Here is a 26,997-nt window from a genome sequence, read left to right on the forward strand (position 1 = left end):
CTCAACCTCAAAACAGATCTTCAATTTTCCAAAAAGGTTAAAAGAATCTTTGAAAAGTCAAACTATTTTGTTTCCAAAAACAATCATTACTTTTTTTGTAAACAAAAATCGAACGGTACCCATTTTGTAAACAAAAACCGCCGCACATGCGACTTTCTAATGAAGCCGTCCAAACCAAGCCTATATAAACAGGGGAGGAAATATGCGTACCTTTGCCGACGTCCAGCAACAGAGAAGGTGCTAACCATAATACGTCAGGTCATCATATGGTAAGCCAGTACGCATTTTTTTTTATTTCTTCAGTAAAATCAAACACTTATACTAATTAAATATTTACATTCAAAACCTTGTTAGTTCGATATATACGAGTAGAGAGGAGGAAATCATACCTGTCGCACCACCAAGCAAGAGATAGTAGTGAAGTGACTATGGTGTCGCCATGCTGATGCCTGCCACTGGTAAGCTCAAACTCTATTTGATTTAAATCTCATCTAATTACTTGATTTGCCAATGGTAGCAAGTATTCTTTCACTTTTCACTGCACTTTTGGAATTTGTAGTCATGGACGGAGCTTGAACTTTAAGAAAACAATTTCTTGGCAAAGATTAGGCGTGGGCATTATTTCTCTGCATGACAGGTTAGTACAATATACATGATATACATAATACAACTATGTTATTAGAATATGCATGAGTGAGTAGATACTAGATATTATGATATATACACGAACCAAATTATTTGAATGCTATGTTAGTACAAAAAGATGCATGGTTTAGTTAGGATATATTGGCTTCAGAATTTTCTACGTGCTTGAAATTCTAGATTTTTCATCATAAGCCATCCAAAGCAAACCAAGTTTTTGAAAACAAATCATTTTTTTTTTTTTTTTTTTTTTTTTTTTTTTTGAAATTCATTTTGAAAACAATTTTGAAAAGTATGGAAAACAAAACAAATTTTTTTCACAGAATAAGAAATACCACAAATGATTGAATAACAAGTAAAGGTGGGGAAATGAATTACCGACAAGAAGATGAGCATGAAGACGACCATAGGATAGAAGTACAATCAAACTTGGCACCTATGAAGTAGATGATATTCTTGTCCCTTTGATTACTTAACCTTCACAATGTACTGAACGACACCCAAAAACTTTCTTCCAAAACAGATAGAGCATAAAGCATAGGACCAATCTTCTGGAGACGACTTCCTCATACATCGCAATCACTAGTAGTGAATCCTCCAATGCCTTCCATTTTTTTTTTCTTTTCATTTTTTTTATTTTTTTATTTTTTTATTTTTTTATTTTTTGCCTTGAGTACTTCTCAACTAGGAGATATAGTAGACTTAGAGATCAAGAGTGGACTTTCATAGGACTATAATGTAGGCTTAGGTGATGGGCTCAGAAAGAAGGGATAGGATCAAAAAATTATTTTTGGAGTATAACTTGTCATATAAAGGGAGGAGTAATTGGAATGATAGTAGTGAGATGATGATACGAATCCCAAATCTCAAATGAAGCTGCCCCTTGTTTAGGTTTTCCATTTTGGACCAATGTCGATCATTTTGTGCAACTCTAAGCATTTTGAGCTATGACGGGGTTTTTTTTTTATTTTTTTTTATTTTTTATTTTTTTATTTTTTATTTTTTACCCCTTGCATTAGGATTTTTTTTCAACACCTTCTTGGGATAAATAACATGGGGATAATTGTTTCGTGATCAAAGATGGATGGAATGATGCCCCTGGAATATGACAAGTTCTATAAAAATAGGTATGGGTAATCTATGGGTAGGCTAAGGATTTATTAGGCTTCCTAAAGGATATGGGCTTGTATTGTGGGAAATAAAAGAATAGGCTAAGGCTCAAATGGGCTTATAATGGTAGCATATGACATTAGGTGGGCTTATGAGGCTAAAAACAAAACGATCAAAGATGGCCTGTTCTATCGTCTCTCTAAGATTTCCACTATACTCTTCGTCTTAAAATAAACAAAGTTGGGTAAAAAGTAGTACCTCTTTAATTGGTCGGCACTGGTAGGATTTTCCATGTAAAATCTTTATAGTGAATGGACATTCACTGTTAGGTTCAAACTTTCTGGTTCATTGATTCCACTCTAGTCTGGATTCGCTTGCTCAGCTTTACTTGCAACAATCTGTCTCTATTGGTATCTAAGTCCCAGTAGAACATCAATGCCCTCCTTCATATATCTCGGCTCTCAAGAATGTTGATCGTAGATGAACTCCTCTTAGCATTCCGCTTGTTGATGTAGTCATATTCGAGTCAGCTGACTTCTTTGATAGATAGCTCTCATGTCTTCAATGGATGCAAATGGATGCTAATGATGCAATATGGAGTTTGCCCTCTCCACGGTAAGGTAGCTGGTTGGTTGATTGGCTAAGTAGCCGTTGATTGATGGAATGCAGAATATTCCCCTTCTTCAGTAGGGTAGTTGATCAAATGATGTTGTGGAGCTTTGCCCTCTCCACAAGGGTAAATGCATAATGCTGAATACTGATGTTGATGTTGGTGATCTTAGACATTTGAAAAATCTTCTCAAACATAACCTCTGAACTTTCTTCCTCCTCAATTTCTTCTTCTCGGTGAGTGATTCTCTCATCTATGAACAATGAAAATCATGTACCACCTTAAGACAATAGATTGTCATAGGTATGATCAACACTTTTATGGATTCCTTTAGTAATTTGACCAGTCTTTAACGCTCAGAGGAGATCAAGGTTATACCAATCTGCACATAATGTGGTTCATCTGTGGTGCCAAAGTTGATGGTCTTTATCTCCACAATGATTAGCGTCTGTCAATCCTCAGACTGCTCATGAGAAAGAATGGACTCAGTAGCTTCATTGTCCATTCCTTCTTCATTGTCGGGGATCATAATAATCTACACAAGTCATTCAATCATCTTGCACTAAGGCAAGTGGGTAAATTATATTCTGTGGGGTTTTGAAAACTTTTTTGATTTTTTTGTATTTTTTAAAATTTTTAATTTTTTTTTTTGTTTTTTGAAATATCTGGATTTTTTTTGAAATATTTGATTTTTTTGGATTTTTTGAAATATAACTATATACAAAAGAGTTAGAACAAAAAGTTTCACGGCCTTTGAGCCCTATCGGATTCATTCGGTGGCTCAACCGGAGCAATATGATGGCTGGGGATTGGATCAATAATGACTTGCGTTCCCCAATCATCATAGTTTCCATTAATGAATGGATCCTCATCAGAATCTAAGGTCTCTAAAAACCTTTCCCAAATCTCATATTGCGTTTGGGAGTCAGAAAGTGGCATGTTCTCAACATACGTTGGAACTGGGTCAACAATAGATTCCATATTCAACTGATCATCCAAATCAAGTATGGTCTGAGGGTCCAATTGGACATGATAAGGTGTGACAATCTTGTCTCCTGGGTCAAATCCTAACCCTGGGGAACTGGCCAAAGTAAAAGATGGAGTATAGTCCATACCTGACGAGGACACTATAAGAAAGCTGACTTTTAGCCACGGACCAAACCTGTGGGTAAAGGGCTTTAGCCACGGCTATCAGCTGTCGCAAGTCCGTGGGGTTTTGACCTGTCGGCAAAATGTTAGCTACAGGGAATGACCGTGGGTAACTGCGACGGTCCATGCAACAGCTCAAGCCGTAGGAACTTGCCACTGCGAATGACCGTGGCAAACACCGTCGCAAGTGCCATAGATAATGACCGTGGGAATAGCCGTAGCAACGACCACAGCTCTCGACCGTGGCATAAGCCGTGGCAAGTGCCATAGATAATAACCGTGGCATAAGCCGTTGCAATTATTTTTGTGAGAGATAAAAACTGTGGCATAATCCGTGGTAAAAGTACAGCTGCCACACACATCTTTTTGCATTATCTACAGACATTGGCAGTGGCTAAAACGTTTTAGAATTAAAAAAAAACAAAAATAAAATATATATATATATATATATATACTAGTTTTATCCACTTTTGCCTTTCAATCCAACTAATAATCCATCCATCCTAATAACAATATTACAAAGAAGCCACATTCCCAATCAAAATTCCTTTGCCGAATAATAGATAAAGAGATGAATATTCATACAAGTAAAAAAAAATAAAAATCTGTAGCATTTATTACCACAAACTCAATATAATATGAATTTCCAAATATTTTTCAATATATTTCATCACCTCGTACAAGTAATAATGCCTTAGTTCACCTCGCGCATGTTTCTCCAGACAACTTTATATCAACCTTTATGTCGAAGAATGCTCCCATCTCATGAAGCTTCTTGCAAAGCACCAAACAGACGGCCTACACAATGAACACATATAAAGGGTGATACTTTTTCGTATATTACTTAATATCTCTAAACACAAATTGATTAGATTTGACACCATATCAACATGCCTTGTTGTGCAAGGCATTGAACCGCATACAGGGGACCCACAAGCTTTTCGAATGGTGCGTTGCAAGGAAGTTGAAGCTTACATGAGTATTACGTGGAACCCCCGGCTTTTCATGTCTTTCCATAATAAACTTCGGGACGAAGGATAGAATACCTTGTAAGGGATGCAGAAAAATTGAGTTACAACAAAGTTCACCGATAGTCATCAATCTAAGCTCTCGAGAAAAACAAAGATTTGTATTCACTATTACGAAATTGAAAGCACACCGTCACTAGGCGGTTGAGAACAATAAAAGTGGAGGAGACCCACTTGCAGAATTTAAGCTTCAGTTGCCCATTGACTTCACGGTACACCCCGTGTTGTATCCATTGAAGTACCTTGAAGATGGCTAAGGTCAGTTCTTACTATTGCTTCCTGTCTTAAAGTTGACTCACTATTCCGTGCATTTTGTAGAAAGGTTTCATCGGACAAATTTCCTCCGAAATAACATGAAAAGAACGGTCGGGTCAATTACTTTTTTATTTTATTTTTCATTTTCTTTTTAAGAAAACTTCATTGCCTTTAAGAGGCGAAGTACAACAAACAATAATAGAGAAACTAACTAAAGTTGAGGTGGACATAACAATTGCCTTTCCACCCCCTGCCCCCGTGCACGAGAGAGAGACGGTCGAGAGTAACTCATGTACATAACAAAGACAAGGTACATATGGGCCTAAGACAATGCAAACATCTTCTCAACATAACAGAATGTCAACCTACAATGAGGTCTTTGAACGTCAACCCTTTCCATGTATCACTTATCACCGACCAATATGACAAGCAGGCCTGATTTCAACCTCAACTCCATCATAACGTGGCATTTAGACTGACATTTACTTCAAAACTATAGACGAATAACTGTAGCATAAATGGAAAGTTAACAAGTAAGTGCTAGTACGATTGGATACATGATAATACCTCTCAACCATCAATATGTAATCAGACCCCGACATCCTTGCACGGCTCTTGGACTGAATATAGGCCAAGACAGTCTTTGCAAGGTCAAAACGAATGACAACATTGCATTGCCTGATATCCAGGCCTTCTTCTGCAACACTCGTAGCTACAAGTAAAGTCACCTGTAATCCCCACAATGGCAAAAGAGGAAAAATCCCTTTAGTAATGGAAGAACAAAAGTAGTATTTTATTACAAAATTAAGGAAACCACTACTTCTAAAACTCACGCGTCCATCGCGAAATTTGGCTAATGAGTCCTGCATTTGGGATGCCCGCATTTCCTGACTATTGTTGTGTCCAATTAAACTCGCACACTTGATGAAATTCAAAGACGAAGCTCCAAAAAAACCTGCTTAATAGACGAAATAAATATGTGGTATGAAAACTTGTAGCGGGGAGGATTCCAAGGAAACAAGAATAATAAATTAGAACCGGTGAAATTTCACAAGTCAAGTGAAATTTTTTACCTTCGGAAGAACCGGCGCAACTAACTACTCTCCCACAAAGACAATTGCACGAAATCTTCCATTTGTTGATACTTGAGAAGTATTTTTATCAATGACCGCACTTTCGGGTCACCTTTCCATCAGCTCTACAAACTCCTACTACCACATCCACATGCTCTCCACTAGAAACAACTATGTAAAGCAAAAGCATGTCAAAATATGAAGAACAAAAAAAGATCGATCACCCATGACAATTATACATATTAGGGGAATAACGATCTAATAATGTTTAAGTCGAGACATGAGAACAGCTACCAAGTGAGATTCTTTGATTGTAAGGCTGCTTAGTGCAAAGCAATTAGTAAAAACAGTCTAGCAAATCATTAATTAGTTGAGTGTAAACTATACATGATTCACAAGCCTTTTATACCTCGTATTATATGTATCACTAGAATATCCTCACTATTCACTATGATAACGAAATCAAATCAACACTACAACAAAATAGAAGGGGAGAAACAACAATAAAAGTTGCATCAAGCATCAACAAGCAACACCCCAGAACTTAATTACTAGTAGACAAAATCTTGTTTTCAAATTTGGTTCATCAAGTAATCTTATAATGCAGTTAAACACCAATTACAAACTTATTTTTTCAATTCGGACAATATACAATTTGCGGGGCGATTTGAGAAATGAATAACATGGACTTGTGTCATTACCGTTTGAACTGGAGCATGCACCATAACCAATACAAACTATATTAGTAAATATAAATAAGGACCGGCAAGCAAGCCTCACCGTGACTGTCAGGTAGCTCACCCTCCTCAATCTCATCAACAACACCATCCCTTTGATCAATGCCATTCTCCACTTCTATATGATTCACGCCTTTACGAGGCGACTCCTCCCCCGCGGACAACTAGCATTGTAGTAAAGATACAACTTTCTTTAAGTATGATTCACGGAACTTGGCATCAAGCGGTAGTTTGCCCTTTCATCGTTTTGTAAAGGTCAAGCTAAAATGAGTGTGCAACCTAGCACACACACACACGAGATCTTGAAATTACTCTTAGAATAGTTCATCTTGAGACATTTAACAATAAAGAATCAAGTGTCCCTAGGATACCGATAAAGCACACCAACGACCAGTTCACTTAAAGCATAGTTTATGGCTCTCAGGTTTTGAATTAGATTAGCGACTCCGTCACTTTACGTTCTTTCGAAACACCATAAACAAGGTGTAGCTCTTCTTTAGATCCAAAGATCTCTAGCCCCCATAAATTGCCATTTACTTCTTCTAGAACTCAATTGTGCGGCTTCTTCAACTTCCTTTTCCATTTGTTTTAACTGTTAGATGCGGGGACCACAAACTACGCTAGTTAGTTAGGTATAATGTGTTTCGGTCGACTTTGAAGGCCAAACTAACCCGTCGCTTTTGCATGAGCCCCGTGGAGTCAAATTACGAAGGTCTTGACCGAATAAGCGTCAATAGACCAAGAGTTGAGAAAGGCCTCGTTCGGCAAGTGGATGGTGCTTCTTTGCTGAAGCGTGGTATCACCTTTCCTTTTAGGCCAACAGAGCTTTGAGAATGTCGCGGAGTGGTTGGTTCAGGCGGAACCAGGACGGTTCAAGGGAATTCTCTTTATGGATGGAATGATGTTCAACAAAAATAACCTCCTAAGACAAAAACAAAGATGATGTCAGTCTAGAACAAAATATTCCCTCCCCGCCCTCTTTTTTTTTGGGCTAAACCTTGAGTCGATGGTATTTAAGGAACTTAATTTTCCAAGGTGGATTGGTGTTCACTAAAGACCATATGATTAAGTCTAGCAGATCTAGAGGTAAGAGTAGTCCAATAAAAAAAAAGGTCGAACAACTTCTTCTATTGAATAGGAATCGGTTCTGGACTAAAGCCTTAATGACCTATTGATCGGGAAAGGAAGTTCCAATGAAAGCGTTTCAAGGGTTATAAATTAGCGATTGATAGACCGGAGTGGTTTCTATAATAATAATATAAGCCCTCGATCGAGTCAACGGGGGGCGGGGAAGGCCTTCATGGAGGTTATCGAGGAGTAGTTCTAGGTTTTTCGGGTTGACATTCGAATGCAAGGCGGATCGAACTCCCTTTATCGTCGAGGAGGGGGTGAATCAATAGGAATTGGCGAGAGAATGCCCAATAGGGTCTTTGGCTGTTTTATCATCTGTTTTATCATCCGCCGTTACTCTGCGCCTGATAATTCATTGTTTTAGCGAGGGCGATTTGGGCTCCACGGATGGCTAACGATATTGAGATCCTTCTCAAAAATGAAAACAAAGGCCAAGGCACCTCTATGGTCCTAAGTGATGCATCACGCAATTTGAGTGAAATATTTCTCCAATTTAAGCATTCTTTGCCAACATATTAGTAGGACGGGTTATGCAAACTTCAAGGCGTAAGAATGTCTTGAAACATCATATATCTCACCTCGGACTCGAGCTAGTTTTGTAATTGCAGCAAAGTTTTCTGGAAACTAGATCACCTTCGATCTGAATCGTGCTACCACCTACTCGGACAACCAAAGTCCTCAAGGCGTCCTCCTTTCACTAGCTAACTTTACCGAAAATTTTTTCTCAATGTGCCAAGAAACCAAGCCCGCTAAAACTGCACACATTTATCATTCTAACGTTCGAAATATATAAAAAGTTGGACCATTTCCAGAAAGATAGTGACTTCGTTGAAGTCATCTCGGCGACTAAGCGTTTCATCCACGAGAGAAAAATAGAAACCGGATGCTAAGGAAAATAGATTAAAAGGCGACCAGTATGAAGTTAAGTGCGGTTTCATGCATATAATTAAATTCAAGAAGCAATATGTATAATCAAATTAAAGAAACAAATAGAAAACAAATTGACTATCGATCATAAGTTCTATAAAGAAGGCATACGAAGAATCGATGGTGGGCAAAGTCCTAGGTCTTCTTTACTAACGGAGATCTGATTCTCTTCTAATTCTCCATCCCACGATCTTGGAGATCGCTACGGTCATCTTCCAAAAGATATTTCAACCAAGGCATTGTTCCCCTTAGTTGTAGTTCAACCATAACATTTAATTCATGACATCCCACCATATCCACAAACCGGGTAGAAGATGCAAGTATCGTCCATTGAAATCAAGTTAACACTATCCGTGTGGTATCTTCACCCTCCATTCTAAGTTGATGGCTCAATGGAGTGATCCATATATAGATGAATAGTACCCGGTGGAGTCGGACGGTGCTAGTGCTCTCACTTACGGAAAAAGAGGGGGGTCGTAGACTAACCACTTTGGCAGTTCACGGCGGAAAGAACCATTCCCAAATCTGGGGAGACTGAGAGAGCAAATCGAGGACGATGAAGTGATGCGAAGGAGAAAAGGCTTATGATGTGATTAAGGACTTTCCATTTAGACAAGGTTGTCTTAGCACGTCTCAGATAAAGATCAAAGGGAACACTTATGAGATTATCCTCGTCATACTGCAAATGAGTACTAAGAAGCAAGGAAATAGCATAACAAGTAGGTTCTGCCAACCACTTCAGCGTCAAACAAAACCAACTCATCAGTTCACTTGACGTAAATTCAAATAACTTTCGAATATATATTCTATGACAAGAGCAATAACATAAATTACAAAGCACATCATAAGCAAATCCACGAGTCCGTATATGTGTCGAGAATACCTGAATCACGAGCAACGTAGCAACACAAAGAGATAAGTTCGAGGGGATTTGCACCGCAACACTCGGCTTTCGGAAGTATTTGTTGGATTTGGAGGAGTTGGCATCACTGACTCCAATGTGCGAGGAATTTGTGGATTCATGATTAGCCAAATTGCCAAGACTGGATCGGAAGAGGTAAAAGATCGCCCGGCAGATATGCGAAATCGGTTCCAAAATGCCGATTATCTGCAGAATCTAAAGCCTCTCCCACTCTTGTAAACGATCTTCCCCAACTTTCAAAGAGGACACCACCTATAATTTCCATCAAAGCGGATAATTACTTTCGGTTTAAGGAAATAAAAAGAGTGATCATCAAAGATCTATTTAACTAAAATCCCAAAATATTATATTAAAAAAAGAAAGATAAGCACATAGGGCGAATAAGAGCTACAATGAAGAATCAATAAAACCAAAGATTTAAAAAAAAAAAAAAGGCGATCCAGATTTCAAGACCTTGCAACCGCATCGACCATGGTCCGGGCTTTCGGTCTTGAGGTTTCAAGAATTTCAACCACACGTTTAAATTAGACAACCTGTAATGTAAGTGTCATCTTCCAATACTAGTGTCCCTTTGTCTTTCTTTCTTTGTCCGTTTTTTAACTACTCTCCGGAGGACTTCATCATTCATATGTCTCAATTCCAAAACCAATGCTTCCTGTAAAGTACGAGCGGACACACCCGACTTTGAAGCTCATTTCCAATTTCTCGGGGAGATTTCAATTCAAACCGCATCAATGCTTTCTTACGCCTACTCCGAAGTGCGGTTGGGAGACTAACTTGGTTTCTTACTGGAAACTTGTATATTTGATCTGGTGAACTAGTTCCTAGTCCGAGTGAATTAGTATTTGAAGAAGATCTTTTCGGAGGTTTGAGTGATTTTGCCTGTTTTTTACCATATAGCTATTTGACCAATGCGTTTAATTTTACTAATTGATTTCTTCTCTTCTTGAAAGGGTCCTGAGAAAGAGGTCAACATTAGATAGCAAATAAAAAATTAAACAAGTAGAGTATTTCAATTGATGAAAACACTGAACACCGATTGGGCATCTCAATAGGCACATACAACCACTACATAAGTAAACAACCACCTTCCTTTATAATTTATATACTTAAGCGGGGCACTAATGCACTATCAATGTAGATGTACTTACATTGGATCGGCTCAGCAAAAAATCCCATCTCCACATCACGGACTAGTTGGAATTTTCCGGATTCCAAGAAGAACCTCCGTAAAACTCAAACCTCTCAAAGCTACTGAAAAATTCTCACCTTCAAGAAACTATCAAGAGATTCAGTGTTAGTTGGAAGAAAAAAAAATGGATAATTATCAAAGTAACAAGGCTATCTGCAATACTTACCAAACACTTGAATTGTAGACACTATCTTATTCAACTCGGGAACTAAATCTGCATATTCTTATGCTTCAAGGGACAAGTGAGGTTGCTTTCACTTCATAACCTGCAAAACCAATCAGTTCCACCTTTTCCCTCCTCCTTTATCCGGGCTTGGGACCAAAGAACACAAATATCTAGTTTGCATTGGAGCTAAAAAGGGGTTAGATTAGTACAAAGAATCCCACCACCTGAAAAAGTAAACAAACAACCACACAATTGCAAGTACCACATATAGCACAACCAAAAATATCTATAAAACAAGCTCATTCAACATATAACACAACCAAAATATCCATAAAACAAAATAACACATCGGAAGTATCCATAACAAAACAACGTTATCCGGAAAAGCAAAGTAACATGTCCAAAATCGACTTGACTAATACAAAATAAAATACTTCCAAGTCCAAGATGAAAATGACACTATGTGTCTACTAAAAAGGGAAATGGCCTTTAACAACGAGGGGAGAAACTGCAGAAATTCCTTAGGCCAAATAACATGTCCCCGCCTAACTTGACCAAGGGTGCGAAAGTGATTATAGGGCTCGGGCAATTCGCAAGAACCTACAATGTCGCCTCAATGTAAACCAAGAATTTTCCATCCCCAAAGTTCTATTTCCAATCTTAAATGTTGGATCAACTTTTTTCACCCTCCCGGATGCAACCTTTACGAAGGGCCAAAAGGCTCTCACATTGACTTCAACATTCATGTAATCGAGTCCCTTCAAAAATAGATAAAAAAAATAAAATAAAATAACATTAGTTAAAATTTCAAATACACAAACCATTAAATTTTACTATTACTATGAGAATAAAATTAAGTCATAATGATTAGTGCACTGAGAGAATATATCATGTGATCCGAAGAAGAGGGTCCAACAGGGGAATTACATGTGGGTGGCATCCGCGGGACAAGATTCTCGCACCGTTTCATTAATCGATTTTACTTTTCCATCAAATGAGTCCTTCACTCATCAATTTTCTTTTCAAACTGATTTTTAACTCCTCGGTGACCTTAATATGTTTCTGATATCTCTTCCTATAAGGAGCGAATGCTTAAATGAAGACTTAGAGACACGGAACCCATGACCGCATCGCCCTCTTGAGTCTTTACCAACAACACCTGTACTTGGAGATTTTAATTCGAGGAATAAAAATAAAATTGAGCAAAGTATAAATTCATACCTCTGTCACAACATCATTGTCGATGCTTCAAAGTCGGAGTTGGAGGTCGTGTTAGAGTTCAAAGGGGCGTTGAGAAATCTTATCCTATTCAATGGAAAACATAAAAAAATCTAAAATCATATAGATAACACAGATGTATCATCGACTAAGCATACACTTTTAAATAGTATATATATATATATATATATATATATATATATATATATATATATATATATATATATATAAAAGATGATCTTTATCCATGACCGATTTTCTAAACAATTAAAAATAATGAATATTTGAAATATAAATATCTCAAACATCATTATGTTCAATTGTCTAAAAACCCAGGCTATGACGGGGTGATACAACACATGTCAAAAACCTAAAACCCACATCACAACAGGATCAACTTACCCACAAAAATCTCCAAATTCCTCAACTATCACTTTATTCAGAACTTTCTTCCATCCCAATACAAACATAAACAAACTTTAAGAATAAAAATTTCCAACATCGTATTCTCATGTCATATAAAAATGTAACCTCGTTATTACATCATTCCAAAGATCGGACCTAATAAACTAAACTCCCCGGACTCCAAAGCGGTGAGAATCCAAATCACACGCCATGGTTCCACTTTGCCTTCCACCTATGTTCCCAAGAACACACCCACGCTACAAAACAAAGCAAACATGGGTCGTCACAAAATGGAATTTGCTTTGGTATGAGTAGACTAACCACATATAAATATTATCATACTGTAATTATCCAAACAATCACTTTATATTATTCCATAACTTATTCATTCACAGCTTGGAAGACAGGTAGTTCCGTCATTTCAACCGGCCTAGTGTCTTCCCAAGCAAGACTTCCATTCTATTAACTCATTATAATAACTCGTTTTAATATCTAAACCAGTGAATTAAAACTTACCGATATCCACTGCTGTATAAGGGTAGGACCGCGTCCCTGCACAAAAGGTTATTAAGTCCTACCCTCCTGCAAAAGAAAGTTAGAACTTCTATCATTTGTCGATATCCTATAGGTATTCCAATGCAAACCCAAGCACACTCGCACAATCAAATTAATTTCTCTTATTAATTAATCAATTACTTTTCTTATACACATATTTCACAACCTATGTACCTTAGGTCATTCCCGCCACATTCAAGGAATACCCAACCCTACATTCCCGTACACTCAAGGAACACAACTAACCCGCAAGGCGAATACCTTAGTTCCTCTCTAGGGTAGTCCAAACAATTTGGTCATTCATGGCACATTCAATGAATACCCGGGTCATTCATGGCACATTCAATGAATACCCCTATATAACGCTAAAGGGCCATTTATGACACATTCAATAAATGCCCACCTAACATATGACATCAACAGTCATAAACTAAAATTCCAAAACTTGAGTCGTGGAGTTCTAAAAGAGTGCGGTAAATTTATTTACGCATTATTGAACTTTATTTCATGTATCATTTCAGAGAACGAAGGAATATCTTGATTCAAGTAATTTTGATTTACGCGTTATTAATTTCAGGGATGTCTTAGTGTCATAACGTTGCATATCATAAAATACTGCAAAATCACATAGTAGTTAATACACATACACACGTATATATAGAGGTCTTAGCCTAAAGTCAAGTATGCTAATAACCCTAGACCTATCCGATTAACCCAAATCATAATCCGAGTTAAAAAGTCAAATTGGGTCAACTGGTCAAAGTCAACCCTGGTCAAAGTCAACTCTGGTCAAAGTCAACGTCAACTCTGGTCCAAGTCAACAATCAACTCGGGTCAACAGTCCAAAATCCCAAAAGCCCAAATCCTAAGGCCCATAGTCTAATCTTAAAAGTCAAATTTTTAAAATCTAAAAAAGTAAAAATATTAGCCCACGATTTTGGCCCAAGCCCAAAATCGTGTTTGCTACTGTTCATCTCCTTCACTCCTTCATTATCCAGCCACCACCGACCACCACAACAGCCACCACCGGCCACCTCTACACAAAAAGAACCCAGCGGTTTGGTTCCCTGTAAAAACCCCTACACAATGATACCACAAAACACGATTTCTAATCCTATGATGAAAATCTATCCGACTCCATTAATACTTCTCTGCGGGCTTCAATGCCCCAACTTACTACTTAAATCAACCTTCCAATCACTAGCACAGTTCCATATTAGAACCACTGCCTAACCTCTCCAAACAAACAACACAATTACCCAAGACAAATTTCGAAGTTAAGCCTCCATTACACGATATTTACTGAGCTTCAACCGAGCTTGAACAGCCCCCACTCCTCTCCAACACTCAATCACCCAAACCAAACATCAATTTCATGCCCAACACTTCACAACAACCACCCAAAGATCATGAATCAACAAAAATATACCCGGTTCAAACGGTTTACAGGCGATTCTATTGGTGGGGCTTTAGCCAGCCATGAACCGCGATAAGCTTCCACCAACTCGCGACCTACCCATAATCTATCTAACACCAATAATAACACGAACGGTTCTAACATCACCATAATTAAAAAAAAAAAAAAAACTTGAACACAAAACAAAAAAGCGGACGGTTTGGTGTTGATGGCGGCGCCATTAACCACCGGTGTCAAGATGTCAATGCTTCGACAGTTTTAACTTTTCAACTTTACGAGTTTTTACATACCGTGGTAATCTGCGACATTCGTGATTTATCAGCCGACACCATTAACGGGGTTTACACTATCTCATTTCTCGAAAACGATATTCGGGAGGAATAGCTTAAACAAATATAACCAAAAACTTCAGACTACTCACCTTTAGCGCGCTTCGAACCAGCTAGATCTCAGAATAAAACTCTTCCTTTTCTTCTTTCAGCAAGATCCCGTTTTTCTGTGTAAAACTCTCGCTGTGTTTTTGACCGACCCTATTCTGTTTTTTTTTTCTTTTTTGAAAAACAAAACCCCCGAAATAGGGAAGAAGGTTTATCCCATAAACCCACGTCTCCTATTTCCACTAACACTTATCCTATTTTTATTTTTTTCTATTATCCATTATTATTATTATTAGGAAAATAAACGAAATAAAATACGGGGTGTTATAGATGCATTGACTAAGCATCCAAGAAAAAAACATATAAAATAAAGACTTTCTGCCAAACTCTGTCGCTGGGGTGTACCAGTTTTTTTAAGTGTGTGCATTTCTACGTACATATCACCCCGATCAACTTCTTCCACTGACACACCTTGTTCATTTGCAATTTTACGGCGATAAACTTGTGCTGGTGTCCTCCCCCCACAGTTTGGTTCAATTTGCATTGCACGGTTTTGAATATTTCTCGCACTTAATGCCTACATAACATACACAAATTAAGTTACAGTTTGCTTTGTATCTTATAAGCTAGTAAGGACAGTGCATATCGTATAGTATATCGTTAGAATGTCTAAGACGATTACCTTAAACTCATCCGAATGACAATGATTCACAAAAGCTTTCCAATCCTCCAAAGGGATTCCGTGCAGTGCCTTCATTTTCACAATTTCTGGATCCTTACCAAAACATATTTCTTTTTCGTTTCACCCTTGTGGCTCCTCCATGTGGCTATGACTTTATCCCGAACATACTTACGGTCTACCCCTTTGTCTTCGTCACCATTAACAAATACAAAAAGTGTCGTTCAAGCTTTTAATGATTCTATTATAGTGAGTTCCTTTACTAAGTTTCATCATAGTTGGCCAATCCTTATAGAAGCATGGGATCTCCGCACAAATCCATAAGGCGGCGAGCTTCACTAGATAGCCTGTGACACCTTCTTCGGAAAATCGGTTATAGATATTAAGCCAAAGTTCAATTCTTTTGCCCCTCTTCCAAATGATGGGATATAGGTAGAGTAGGTCCTCTAGTTTATCGGCCTTGATGCGTGAAAGTAGCGAACCACCGATAATGCAAAAACCGATGATGTTATACAAGGATGAAATGGAAATAATTAACTTAATCGGATAATCATGAATTATTAACTAATTACCGGTGTTAGTGTTGGGGAGTCCTCTAGTGGGTGAGTGAATGACGGGGATGTGCTACTAGCCATAGCACAAAGCGATAACTAAACTCGCAAATTAAACAAGCACTTGCATATACAGTTAAGTTAATAATCAATACAATAAGGATCAATGTACAAATAACAAAAAATGAATTCAGAAATTAGTCAAAATGTGGAACACTAATTTAAAAACGTGAACCACTAATTTAAATATGAATTCAGAAAAAAACAGCAAAACAGGTTTAAATATGTAATTCTCGAAACAAAAGACTTCATATAATAAAATAACATCTCATTTCTTTCTAGGTCTTTTTCTTGGTTGATAACCTCAACAAAGAAAAACCATATTCTCTTCATTAAAGATCAACTCATCCTCCATACGTTCTGGAATGATAGGCCTCGCGAACGATTCATCCACAACTATATTTTCTGACATTACTCTTGTTGAGTCCATCTCAGAGTAAACCTTTCTTGGAACCTCAATAACCACATGCCAATCAAGATTGACTGGGTCTTTAGAGTAAAAGACCTGGGATACATGATCAGTAAGAATGAATGGCTCGTCATTCATTTGAGATGAACCAAGCATATTGGATAGATTGACCAACAGCAGTTTTGACTAGTTATCCACCTTTACACCGTTTGGGAGCTTAACCTAATCGCACTTGAATAACACTGGTTTGTAATCAGTATTTGGGTAGTCTAATTGAACATTTTTCCTAAGAACACCATAGTATTTAGCAGATGCTTCTATAGGATTTTTATCCTTAGCACTCGAGCGAAAGGTAGTTGGGCACTTGGTACAAACTCCACTGTTTTGGTTTCTTCTAGTCAACTCATAATCTTTGGTGACAAATAAAAAACCATTGATTGCATACTTCTCATATGTTATAGCAAAACGTGCTGGTCCCCTTGCTATTTTTATAAGCTCGTCAGCTTTCGGGTTTTGAACATCAAGTTGTCTCCTTAACCATGGCATGAACTTGTCTTTTTCAGGTACTTTGAACTGGCCAGACTTTCTTCCTGTGTTTCTCTTGCAGACCTCGAGGAAGTTATTGTACTCTCTGTTCAATATCATTAATAAAAGCACAATAAATAATATAAAAATGTCTATTTGGTAATTGAAAAATACATACATGTAAACTACAATAGACTTACTTCTCCCACATTTCATACTTTGGATGATTTTTCAATATCCACTTACGTGCTTGCTCCCACTCAACACCCTCTAAAAGGTAACGTTTACTTGGACCAAGAGGACCTACTTCATCAACTTCATCGAGCAAACCAGGAGGCATTGTTACCTCAAAACCCTCGGTGCACTCTTCTAGCTTTTGAAGGAGGCTACCCCCTCTTTCGTATCCTCCACAGTATATCATTGTCTCCTCCTTCAAGTATCGCTCAGCAATGCAACTTTCTGGGCGTGCTTTATTCGTAACATAATCCTTGTACTACTTCATTAACCTTTAAATAACAAAACTTAAATAGAAAGTACGAAAAATAAAACCAAATAATCATGTGAAAAGTTTTTGATCTAAGTATACCTTTCAAAGACATACATCCATCGATAGAACACTGGTCCTAACACGCGGGCCTCATAGGCTAAATGAATGGGAAAATGCATCATTATGACAAAAAGCGACGGAGGACACATCTTCTCAAGCTCACATAAGGTTCTGGCCATACCCATCTCAAGTATAACCAAAGAATCAACATCAATTCTCCTCGAGCATAAAGCACGGAAAAAAGTACAAAAACTCAATATAACAGCCCGGGCCTCCTTCCGATCTTTATATGCGTGTTGGATCAATACAGGAAGTAGATGTTGCATTAGAATGTGATAGTCATGAGACTTCATCCCTTTGAGTTCCATGGACCCCTCCTTGACAATAATCCTCCAATTGCTACTAAAACCAACAGTGCATCGCCAGATGTTTCTTAAGGTGGTAAAAACAAAGATTTCTCGGCGGTGTAAGACGAAACACTCCACGCTTTTTACGATTATTATGCGTCACCCAATACTTCTTCTTTATCCCCAAAAGTTTCAAGTCTTTGCGTGCATTGAGATCATCTTTGGTTTTTTTCGTGTCCAACATCAAAGCAATAAGAATTTCACATACGTTCTTCTCAGTGTGCATCACATCAATGTTATGAGGAACGAGGAGTTCTTCCCAATATGGAAGAAGTTTAGAAAATATTGACTGCTTCAAAAAACTAGAATCACTGTCCACATCTTCCCCAACCACATCTTCCTCATCCTCAGAGTCACCACCTCCCCGTTTCCTTTTCTTTAACTTTCCCCATTTCACTTTGAGATTATGAGTTAACTCTTTAACCTTCTCCCCAGACAGACGCAGGGGTTGTGACCTGAGCTCTTCTTCCTTGTTGAAAGTAGATTCTCTCACATCAAGTCTATTTGGATCTAATTGCGGCAAAAATCGTCTATGACCAAGGTAAACATTTTTTCTCCCATGAACAAGTCTCACAGTAGATGTATTTAGACCACAAGAGGGACAAGCATATCTCCCTTTAGTCCTACATCCAGAGATGTTCCCAAAAGCTGGGAAGTCGTGAATTGTCCATAAGAGAACTGCACGCTTATTGAAGACATCACCCCTATTAGCATCTTTGACTAGCACTCCTTTATCCCACAAGGATTGCAATTCATGGACCAACGGCTGTAAATAAATATCTATATCATTACGGGTTGTCGCCGTCCCTCAATGAGCGGTGCTAGCATAGTGAATTGCGGTTTCATACATAGCCAAGGAGGGAGGTTATATGTGACACACATCAGCGGCCAAGAACTATAATGATGTGCTTTGCATTCCAAAGGGGTTGAACCCATCGCTGGGCAAGGCCCAATCGAACATTACGTGGCTCGGAAGAAAAGCTTGGGAATGTCCTATCAATGTGTTTCCAAGATGATGAGTCAACTGGGTGACCCAACTCACCATCCCCAATCTATTTGTGGAGTGCCAACACATAGCTTTGGCTACCCAACCGACACCGTACATTCTCTTCAACCTATCCCCAATTGGAAAGTACAACGCTTGCGGGGTAGTCTTACACAATTTTTTTCTCCTCAATTGTTGCAATTTTATATCTCGACACCTTACAAGTAGGACATTCTTGCAACAATTCATTTTTCTTCCCCCAATATAAAATACAATCATTTGGGCATGCATCGATCTTCTCATAAGTTAGCCCCAACTCCTTAACTAATTTTTCAGATCGATACGTGTCTTTCGAAACTTTATTATCCGCCGGCAACGCTGCCTTAAGTAACTGAAGCAACTCGGTAAAACTTATGTCAGACCACCCACGTGTAACTTTGATTCTAAACATCTTTATGACAAACCTTAAGACAGTGAAATTCTTGCAACCAGGATACAAAGCACTCATGGCCTCTTCAAAGTTCTTATCTGACAATATTGATTCAGCATCATCAATGCCCAGTGCCTCTCCATTATCAACTCCGAGACCTCCAAGAAATGAATCTAACTCTTCACCACCAAATTCTTCAATCACGGTAGTAAATGCATCATTTATATTCATCTCATGCATATTAGAGTTCCTATGGGACTCCACATTCGGATCATGTCTTTCTTCACCATGAAATATCCAGTGTAAATATGTTGGGTCGAATCGGTTTTTATAGATGTGATACCTCACGAGTTCGTAGGTTTTTGCTTTCCCTCCATTTTTACACACACAACAAGGACACGGCATTAAGAGCTTGTTACGGTAGTTTTTTACCACAAAGTCCATAAAATAGTTTACCCCATTTATAAAGCGGGTGTCATGGCAGTCTAAATTGACCCAACTACTTCTATCAGTTGGAGAAAACCTCCCATGGCGTATCTACAAATAAACAAGAATCACACAAGTTCAAAACTTCAAACTATATACAAGATAAATAACGTGATCCATTCATGAATACACCTATCCCAAACCCTCATCTCAAGCAAAAAATGTCTAACCAAATTAACAAAATCTCTAAAAATGAATTATTTTACTGGACTAGCAAAAATCACATAAATATGTATTTAAAACCTAAGCAATTCGTAATGAAAAAAAAATTGTAACAGATAAAGAAAAAGAGACAGTAACCAAACAAATATCAATGTAAATCCATTTTTGAAATAAATAAATGTGTGCAATATGCTCAAACTATATACAAGCCATACTCATACCCACACACACACACACACACACACACACCACACCCGCATTATTGCTCTCATGCTGAGCAAACTCAAACCCAGCTACGTCCTAGGAACAAGCCATACTCATACCATGTTTCCCCAAAAAACTGAGATTATGGAGAAGGGCACAAAAATGTATATCAAAGGGACCAAGACTTAAGAGGTCAACAAACACCACAACACTTTTAAGAGAAAACATTCATTAAAACGCACCCCCAGTGTTAGGGGTGGACTTGGAGACTCAAACTCGTGACTGTTAGGAAGTACATGACTTGGTACCAAGTTGAAGCCGGTTGCTTTCGCACCATGCGAGCATGAGCCGGACAAAAAAGTTATCTGAGGAACAAAGGCATTTGAGCAAATCAATTTCTCATATCAACTGTCAAGAATGCATATGTAGATCGAGAAGGTACATTTCTTTATCACAGTCTAAATTGCATACTCGAAAGTGTAATGTATGCATAAATGTATTAGAATATAGAGGTGAAGCTTAACCCATACAGAATAAAGCATTTTCAAAAGTTCAACAACTTTGTAACAAAAATGAAATTCAGATGAAAATATTTGTTTATTTGTTAAATTAAACCTCTCATATAAATCTAGACAACCTTTATTTGCGTTCTTGGATTTCAATTTAAAGGGCATAATAAGTTTAGCATGGCTATTATAGATGAAGTAATAAATCAGCAAAGACTTAAGAATATATTTTGTGACCGTTGTTGGAAGTATTACGTTCTACTATTTCCACAATTACATTTGACATATAGAATCTATAATAATAAGTTGCTTTTCCCCAACATTATTATGAGATCTCTGACTTAGAGTTATTAGCATATAAGAGCTCTTTGCTGCTCTTGTTTTCCTATAATATTATACCGGATCTATCACTGCCATCGGTTAATGTTTTCCATCCTACATAATAGATTGGACAGCAATTTTATTTGTCTTTGCAATGTAAGCCAACCCACTTTATAAACTTATAGAAGTCTCAAGCAAACCATTAGCCCCGCCGCAAATTGGCCGAAATTGAAGAACACCCACCCTCGAGTCGTCTCTATATATACCGGACCGGTGGATAGCTTCAAAAAGGAAGTCACAGAGTCATATCAGTTTTTCTTAGATATACAACTTAACAAAATGGCGAAACTCATGTCCACATTCTCCCTTTCTTTATCTTTATCCCCCTTTTCTTAATCTAAAAAAGTTTTCATTATATGTTATTTGAAAAGAAAATTATGTTTGTTGACACAGTGTGTAAGAGGAATGAAGCTCCCATCTAAATCAATTCGGGAACAAAAATGCGCTTTACGAATTCACTAGTTAATTTTCTTGAACTGTAGAAATGACTAACAAAGTTCAGTTAATAAAATCCAACAGAAAAATACATGGCATACTGCTACCCACTAGTTAGAAGGATAATAGTAACATGTACCATCTACCTACAATATCACCAGCCCAAGAGTTTGATTTTACTCAATTTCCATCCAAAAAAAAAAACGCAACTTTTAATAAACTAAAAACTTAAAAAAGATTCCTTTAAGCTTTACTTTGGTGTTTGATGAGAGAGATGGCGAGAGAACCGATAATAGTGTCGAAATCATGGGGAAGAAGATCGAGAGATGGTGGTGAGAGGCCGTGGAAGTTTTGTTTTTTTTTTGCTACAAAGGCGGTGGAAGCAGAGGTGGTGAGATTAGTTCCAACTTCTCTGTGGGTATCGAATTTTTGTGGGAGAGAAATTTTGGTGCTCCGCGCCCAAAACTTTGGAGCAATGTCGGATCTATACCGAGGAAAGAAAATCGTGGATGAAAACATACTGTGCCAAGATCTGATCCAACGGTCGAAGCCGTGGGAACACCGACGCGCTGTTACCATCGCGAAAGGTTGCAAAATAGTGTCATGCCTTGCTACGACAACTATAACTATGTCAACAGCTGGTGACCGTGGCTAATAATTCTACAGCTTTGGTCCGTGGCTAAAGCCCCTTTTCCTTGTAGTGGGAAGATGTCGATCCAACCTCATTTATCCAATTAAACTGTCTAGCCTCATGATCCAACCTAAGTTGGCGATATCCTGAATAGGAATTAACATCTGGCTCTAAAATAGTAACTTCTGAGTTTGGATCTGGGTCGTCGTCTTCGCCCCAAAATATATTGGAATCAATAATAGCCTCAATCTCTGCCCCTAGATCAGGTAGAGCCAATCTGAGATGATTCACCGTGGCACTAGAATTGATAAACAATTCTGACAGTCCTTCCACAACCTCCTCAGTATAGCCTAGCCCTTTTCGATCATCTTGACTAGGAATCTGCAACGGTTCTAAGATACCGTTTTGGGTTTTTCCCAATCCAAGTCCTGGAAAATAGTTTTGCTCACGAAACATCTGAGTCGTCTTGGGATTTCCATTGCAAAATGGGGTAGGGAGCTTCTCCTTGTCGGGTGCTCTAAACTCCACAATCCCTAATGGTTCCTCAGTGTAGTTACACTTTCCTTCAATCATTGGTATTACCTTATGCTCTTCTGAAGAGTCTAGATCATCTGAATCACCAGTGATGCAGATAATCTTCCCTTGCCATAAAAACTTGAGTTTTCTGTGAAGTGTAGATGGAATTGCGCTGGCCTGGTGTAGCCACGGTCTGCCCAAAAGGAAATTGTAATTAGCCTCGATATCCATAGCCAAGAATGTGACTTTGAACTTGACTGGACCTATTTGGACGTCAGTTGTGAACTCGCCAAGGACTTCTCTTCTCTGATTATCAAACCCATGAAATGCTCTGGCCGTATCCTTAGTGAAAGTGAAGTCTTCCGGCATGATTCCAATGGCTTTCGCAGAATTGACCGGGCAGATATTTAAACTGGATCCGTTGTCAATCAATACAAATGGCACCTTATAGTTGTTGCAATGCACCGTAATAGTCAACGCTTTCGTGTGAGTTATTCCATCTGCGGTCAGATCATCATCATAAAATATTATGGAGTTTGTCTTCCTGAGGGAAGCAACGGTACGTGCCAAATCGTTCGGCTGGATAGAAGCTGGAACATGAGCTTGGTTCAAGACTTGAAGAACTGCTTGTCTATGTTGGGGCGATGCCATGAGTAAACCCCATATGGAAATGTTGGACTTGGTTTTCTGCAATTGTTGGATTACTTCATTACCCTCCCCGCTTCTCTCGCTCAAGAGTGGTAAGGTCCGCATTGTTGGGCCAAAACCTGATCCTTCTGCAAGTGTGGTGGCTTGTATATCCTTCCTCCTCTTGTCAAACCGTGAGTCTCAACACATTCCTCTACCAAACTAGGTTCTAATTGCTTCAACAGATGTAGTGAGATTGCTGAGTCATCATCTTTACTTTTCTCAGGCTCAATTAACTTCTTCCCTAGAACCTCCTCAGTATTGTGACTCTTGGTTGGCACAAACTGGACCTTGGGGATTGTGATAGGAGTTGGGATCACCTGCTGATGAGTTGGATTCTGGCGAATCACGGGTCCTTGAGGTTCTAACCCAACTTGTGACGCCGCAGATTGAGATGTATTTAAAGTATCTACCCATTTTGTAATGGGCCTCTGCATCATAAAAGATTCCAGATGCTCTCTAGTTAACTTGAACGGCTTTTGAATCTGTGGAGCATGTAGAAATGGTGCTACCACCTCATTTAATTGGATACCTTTGGGCTTTGTTTGCTCCATGCATCTTCTGACTGCATCTTGAAGATTAACCGCCTTGTAAAGCTAACATTGGGCGCCTCATCGATCGAATGATGAATGATGTCGGATCCTTCTTGACAACTTCCAAAGTATTAACTCTTCCATTATGCATTGGTAATGGATTTGTCGATATATTGGGAGTGCCAAGATTGGACGCATCTATCTTACCCTCATCAATTAAGTTTTGGATAAGATGTTTAAGGAGCATGCACCTCTCTGTCGTGTGACCTGGAGCCTGATGGAAGTCACAATGTTTTGAAGCGTCATACCAGAACGACACCGGATTTGGAGGAGGCCTCGGCTGCATTAATGTAATCAAGCCCTGTTGGACTAAAACCCTCAATACAACTTGTAATGGGAAGCCCAATTCTGTGAACTGTCTCTGTTGCCTAGGAAAACCCCTGTCTTGCTGTCTTGGGGGGAAAATGACTTGATTGGAAAAAGGATGAGTTGTCACCTCTGCCTGGATCTGTGTGTGTAGTTGAGGCTGTACTTGTGTGGCGACGGCATGTGTGTCCTTTGGCTTATTGACAGTAACTGAAGGTGGCTTCTTCTTCTGAGCATCGTTTGAACCTGACGATACAATTGAGGTCATAGTTCCACAAGCTAAAGCATCTTCAATTTGAGTCCCCGCCGAAACCAAAGCCTGAAAAGATGGATGATAGCTGAGACTCAATCGATTTGCATATTCTGAGTTCAAACTTTTTACCACCATTCGAATCGTTTCGCGTCTCGATGGCTGCCTAGAATCTGAGTCTGCCTTGATCCTCCACCGGTTACATATTCGGTGAATGTCTCAGTTGGACCTTGCTTGAGTGCCTCCAATTGTCTTCGACCCATCTGGATGTCTGTATTGTATGAAAAATGGGTCACAAAAGCTGTTGCAAGTTCAGCCCACGTTCTCATCTTCTGAGCGTCTGTGTTCATCCATCAAGTTAGTGCCGCACCCTTTAAACTCCTCTGGAATAATTGGACCAATAGTTCTGGCCCGATCCCCATAGGCTGCAAGTAGCTAGCGTACATTTTCACATGGGCTTTAGGACACCCAGTTCCATCATATCTCTCCATCTTAGGGAATTCAAAACCATGTGGAACCCTAATTTGTGGATATGGACAAAGACTATCCAAATCGAACTCATCGGCTTTAATCTTAGTTAATGCCTCCTCAAGCTTTTTCAATCTGTCTGCCACTAGGCCTTGGTATTGATCTTGGATGATAGGAATTTGATTTTGGGTGTTCATATAAGTGGTAGGTTGTGGTGTCTGTGTGCTGTTTGGAGGAGGGAACATGAATGGTGTAGAGCTCATGGGTTGGGATATATTTGGGGTGAACATGGGTGTGGATGTATATTGGTTTGGGTTATAGTATGAATGGTGGGTTGAGCCATGTAGGTTGAGTCGATATGAGAGATTGGTTGGTTTGGAGTCTGAGATGATATAGGAAGTTGTAGCTGGGTGGATTGGTGTGTGAAATTCCTAGTAGGCAGCTGAGCTTGTGGAGTAGGTAAGTTAAGATCAAACCTTGGTGGTGGTGGTTGAACGGATTGCCCTTGAGATTGTTGTCCCTGCCCCTGGTTCATAAGTTTGGATAGTACTTCTTGGACCATCCTTTCCACAATTTGCTTTAATAAGTCTTCCGATCCAGGAGGGGGTGATGTTGGACTCTGACCACCTCCTTGGGGTGGTTGTCCATTGCTAGACAGTGATTGTTCACCTTGAGAGATAAGCGGGGAACTAACCATTGGCTGAGATACTAGTGGAAGAGACCCTTGAGGAGAATTAGCTGGTAGATTCTCCATTTCCATAAGCGAGTTAACGGTTGCACGAGATAACCTTAACCCTGACCTTCTATTCCAACTGGCTGCCGGATAAGCCTTCTTCTTTCCTATCTTAACTGAAACACCTCAAAAGAAAACGTAAGTTTGACTCTCTAGGGAGATCCCCAGCAGAGTCGCCAAAAAACCTGTACGCACAAAAATGTGTACCTAGGTCTATGCAATTGATTTTAGAGTCGCCACTAACTTTATCAAGGAAAAGTTGAGTAAAACCTATGTGAAGGACTAGCCCTCGAAACTAGATGATTATTGGGTTCGGGAGTCAAGGTACGATGTGGGAAGGTGTTAGGCACCCATAATCGCCTGGTAAAACCAGCCTTACTTCTATTGAGGTGCAAAGTTTTAAGATAGGCAAGCGAAGAAAGCTTGAAAAATTAATCTATCAAGTTGGATGATCCTCACTAAGTTATTTAAAACTAATAACTATATGCTATAATAAAACTAAAAAAATAACCTAATATGCAATACTAAAGGAAATAAAAGAGAAAAGAAAGATGTCACCTTGTTTGGAATATTGCCTCATACTTGATTGTAGATTGATTGATTGATTGATGATAAACTTGATCTTGGATTGACAACTGTGATTTTTGGATTGAAACAGGTGATTTGAGGAAAAAACAACTTTTGGTGAAAAGAAGTTTCTACTCAAGATCGACGAGAAGAAAAGAAGGCTAAAAATGAAGAACTAGAAAGAAAAAAATGAAGAACACTGAAGAAAAGAAAGCTATTAGCTCTGAATAACTAGGTCCAGACTATTAACTCCGAATTCCTAGCTTTAGCTTGCTCTAGATTGTTTTTTGTGGGTGAATGAGACCCATATTTATAGCTTTTGGGCGTGGATTCAAATATGGTAATGAGTTTGATCCAATAGCTGAGTATTGATGAAGAAAAATCCAATGGTTTGATCTCTTTCTGGTTGCACCTCTTAAATCTGGCCCTTGATTCAAAAGGTGGGATAAGGGGTGCGATCTTGGCCCTTGATTTTTGGATATTTCAGATGGATTAGGGAAAAAAATCAAGCCCTACACGTCCTCAATGAGGCCATAATCCAGGGTTTCCAAACTTGGCTCCAAAA

At 38.8% G+C, this 26,997-nt stretch overlaps 1 long non-coding RNA gene and 1 pseudogene across 2 annotated transcripts; one reads left to right on the forward strand and one right to left on the reverse strand.

Moving 5' to 3' along the window:
• On the forward strand, positions 1–26,997 carry LOC147509661 (uncharacterized). Of its 2 annotated transcripts, none has more exons than XR_015218560.1 (4): positions 1–269; positions 355–458; positions 560–637; positions 26,524–26,997. It is a non-coding gene; the product is annotated as an uncharacterized LOC147509661 (long non-coding RNA). The 2 variants fall into 2 exon arrangements; XR_015218559.1 differs by lacking the exon at positions 26,524–26,997 and adding an exon at positions 17,177–17,353.
• Positions 4,211–15,671, reverse strand: LOC147509662 (endoribonuclease Dicer homolog 1-like; annotated as a pseudogene).

Source organism: Coptis chinensis, chromosome 3 (assembly GCF_015680905.1).
Source record: "Coptis chinensis isolate HL-2020 chromosome 3, ASM1568090v1, whole genome shotgun sequence".
Lineage (NCBI taxonomy): Eukaryota > Viridiplantae > Streptophyta > Magnoliopsida > Ranunculales > Ranunculaceae > Coptis > Coptis chinensis.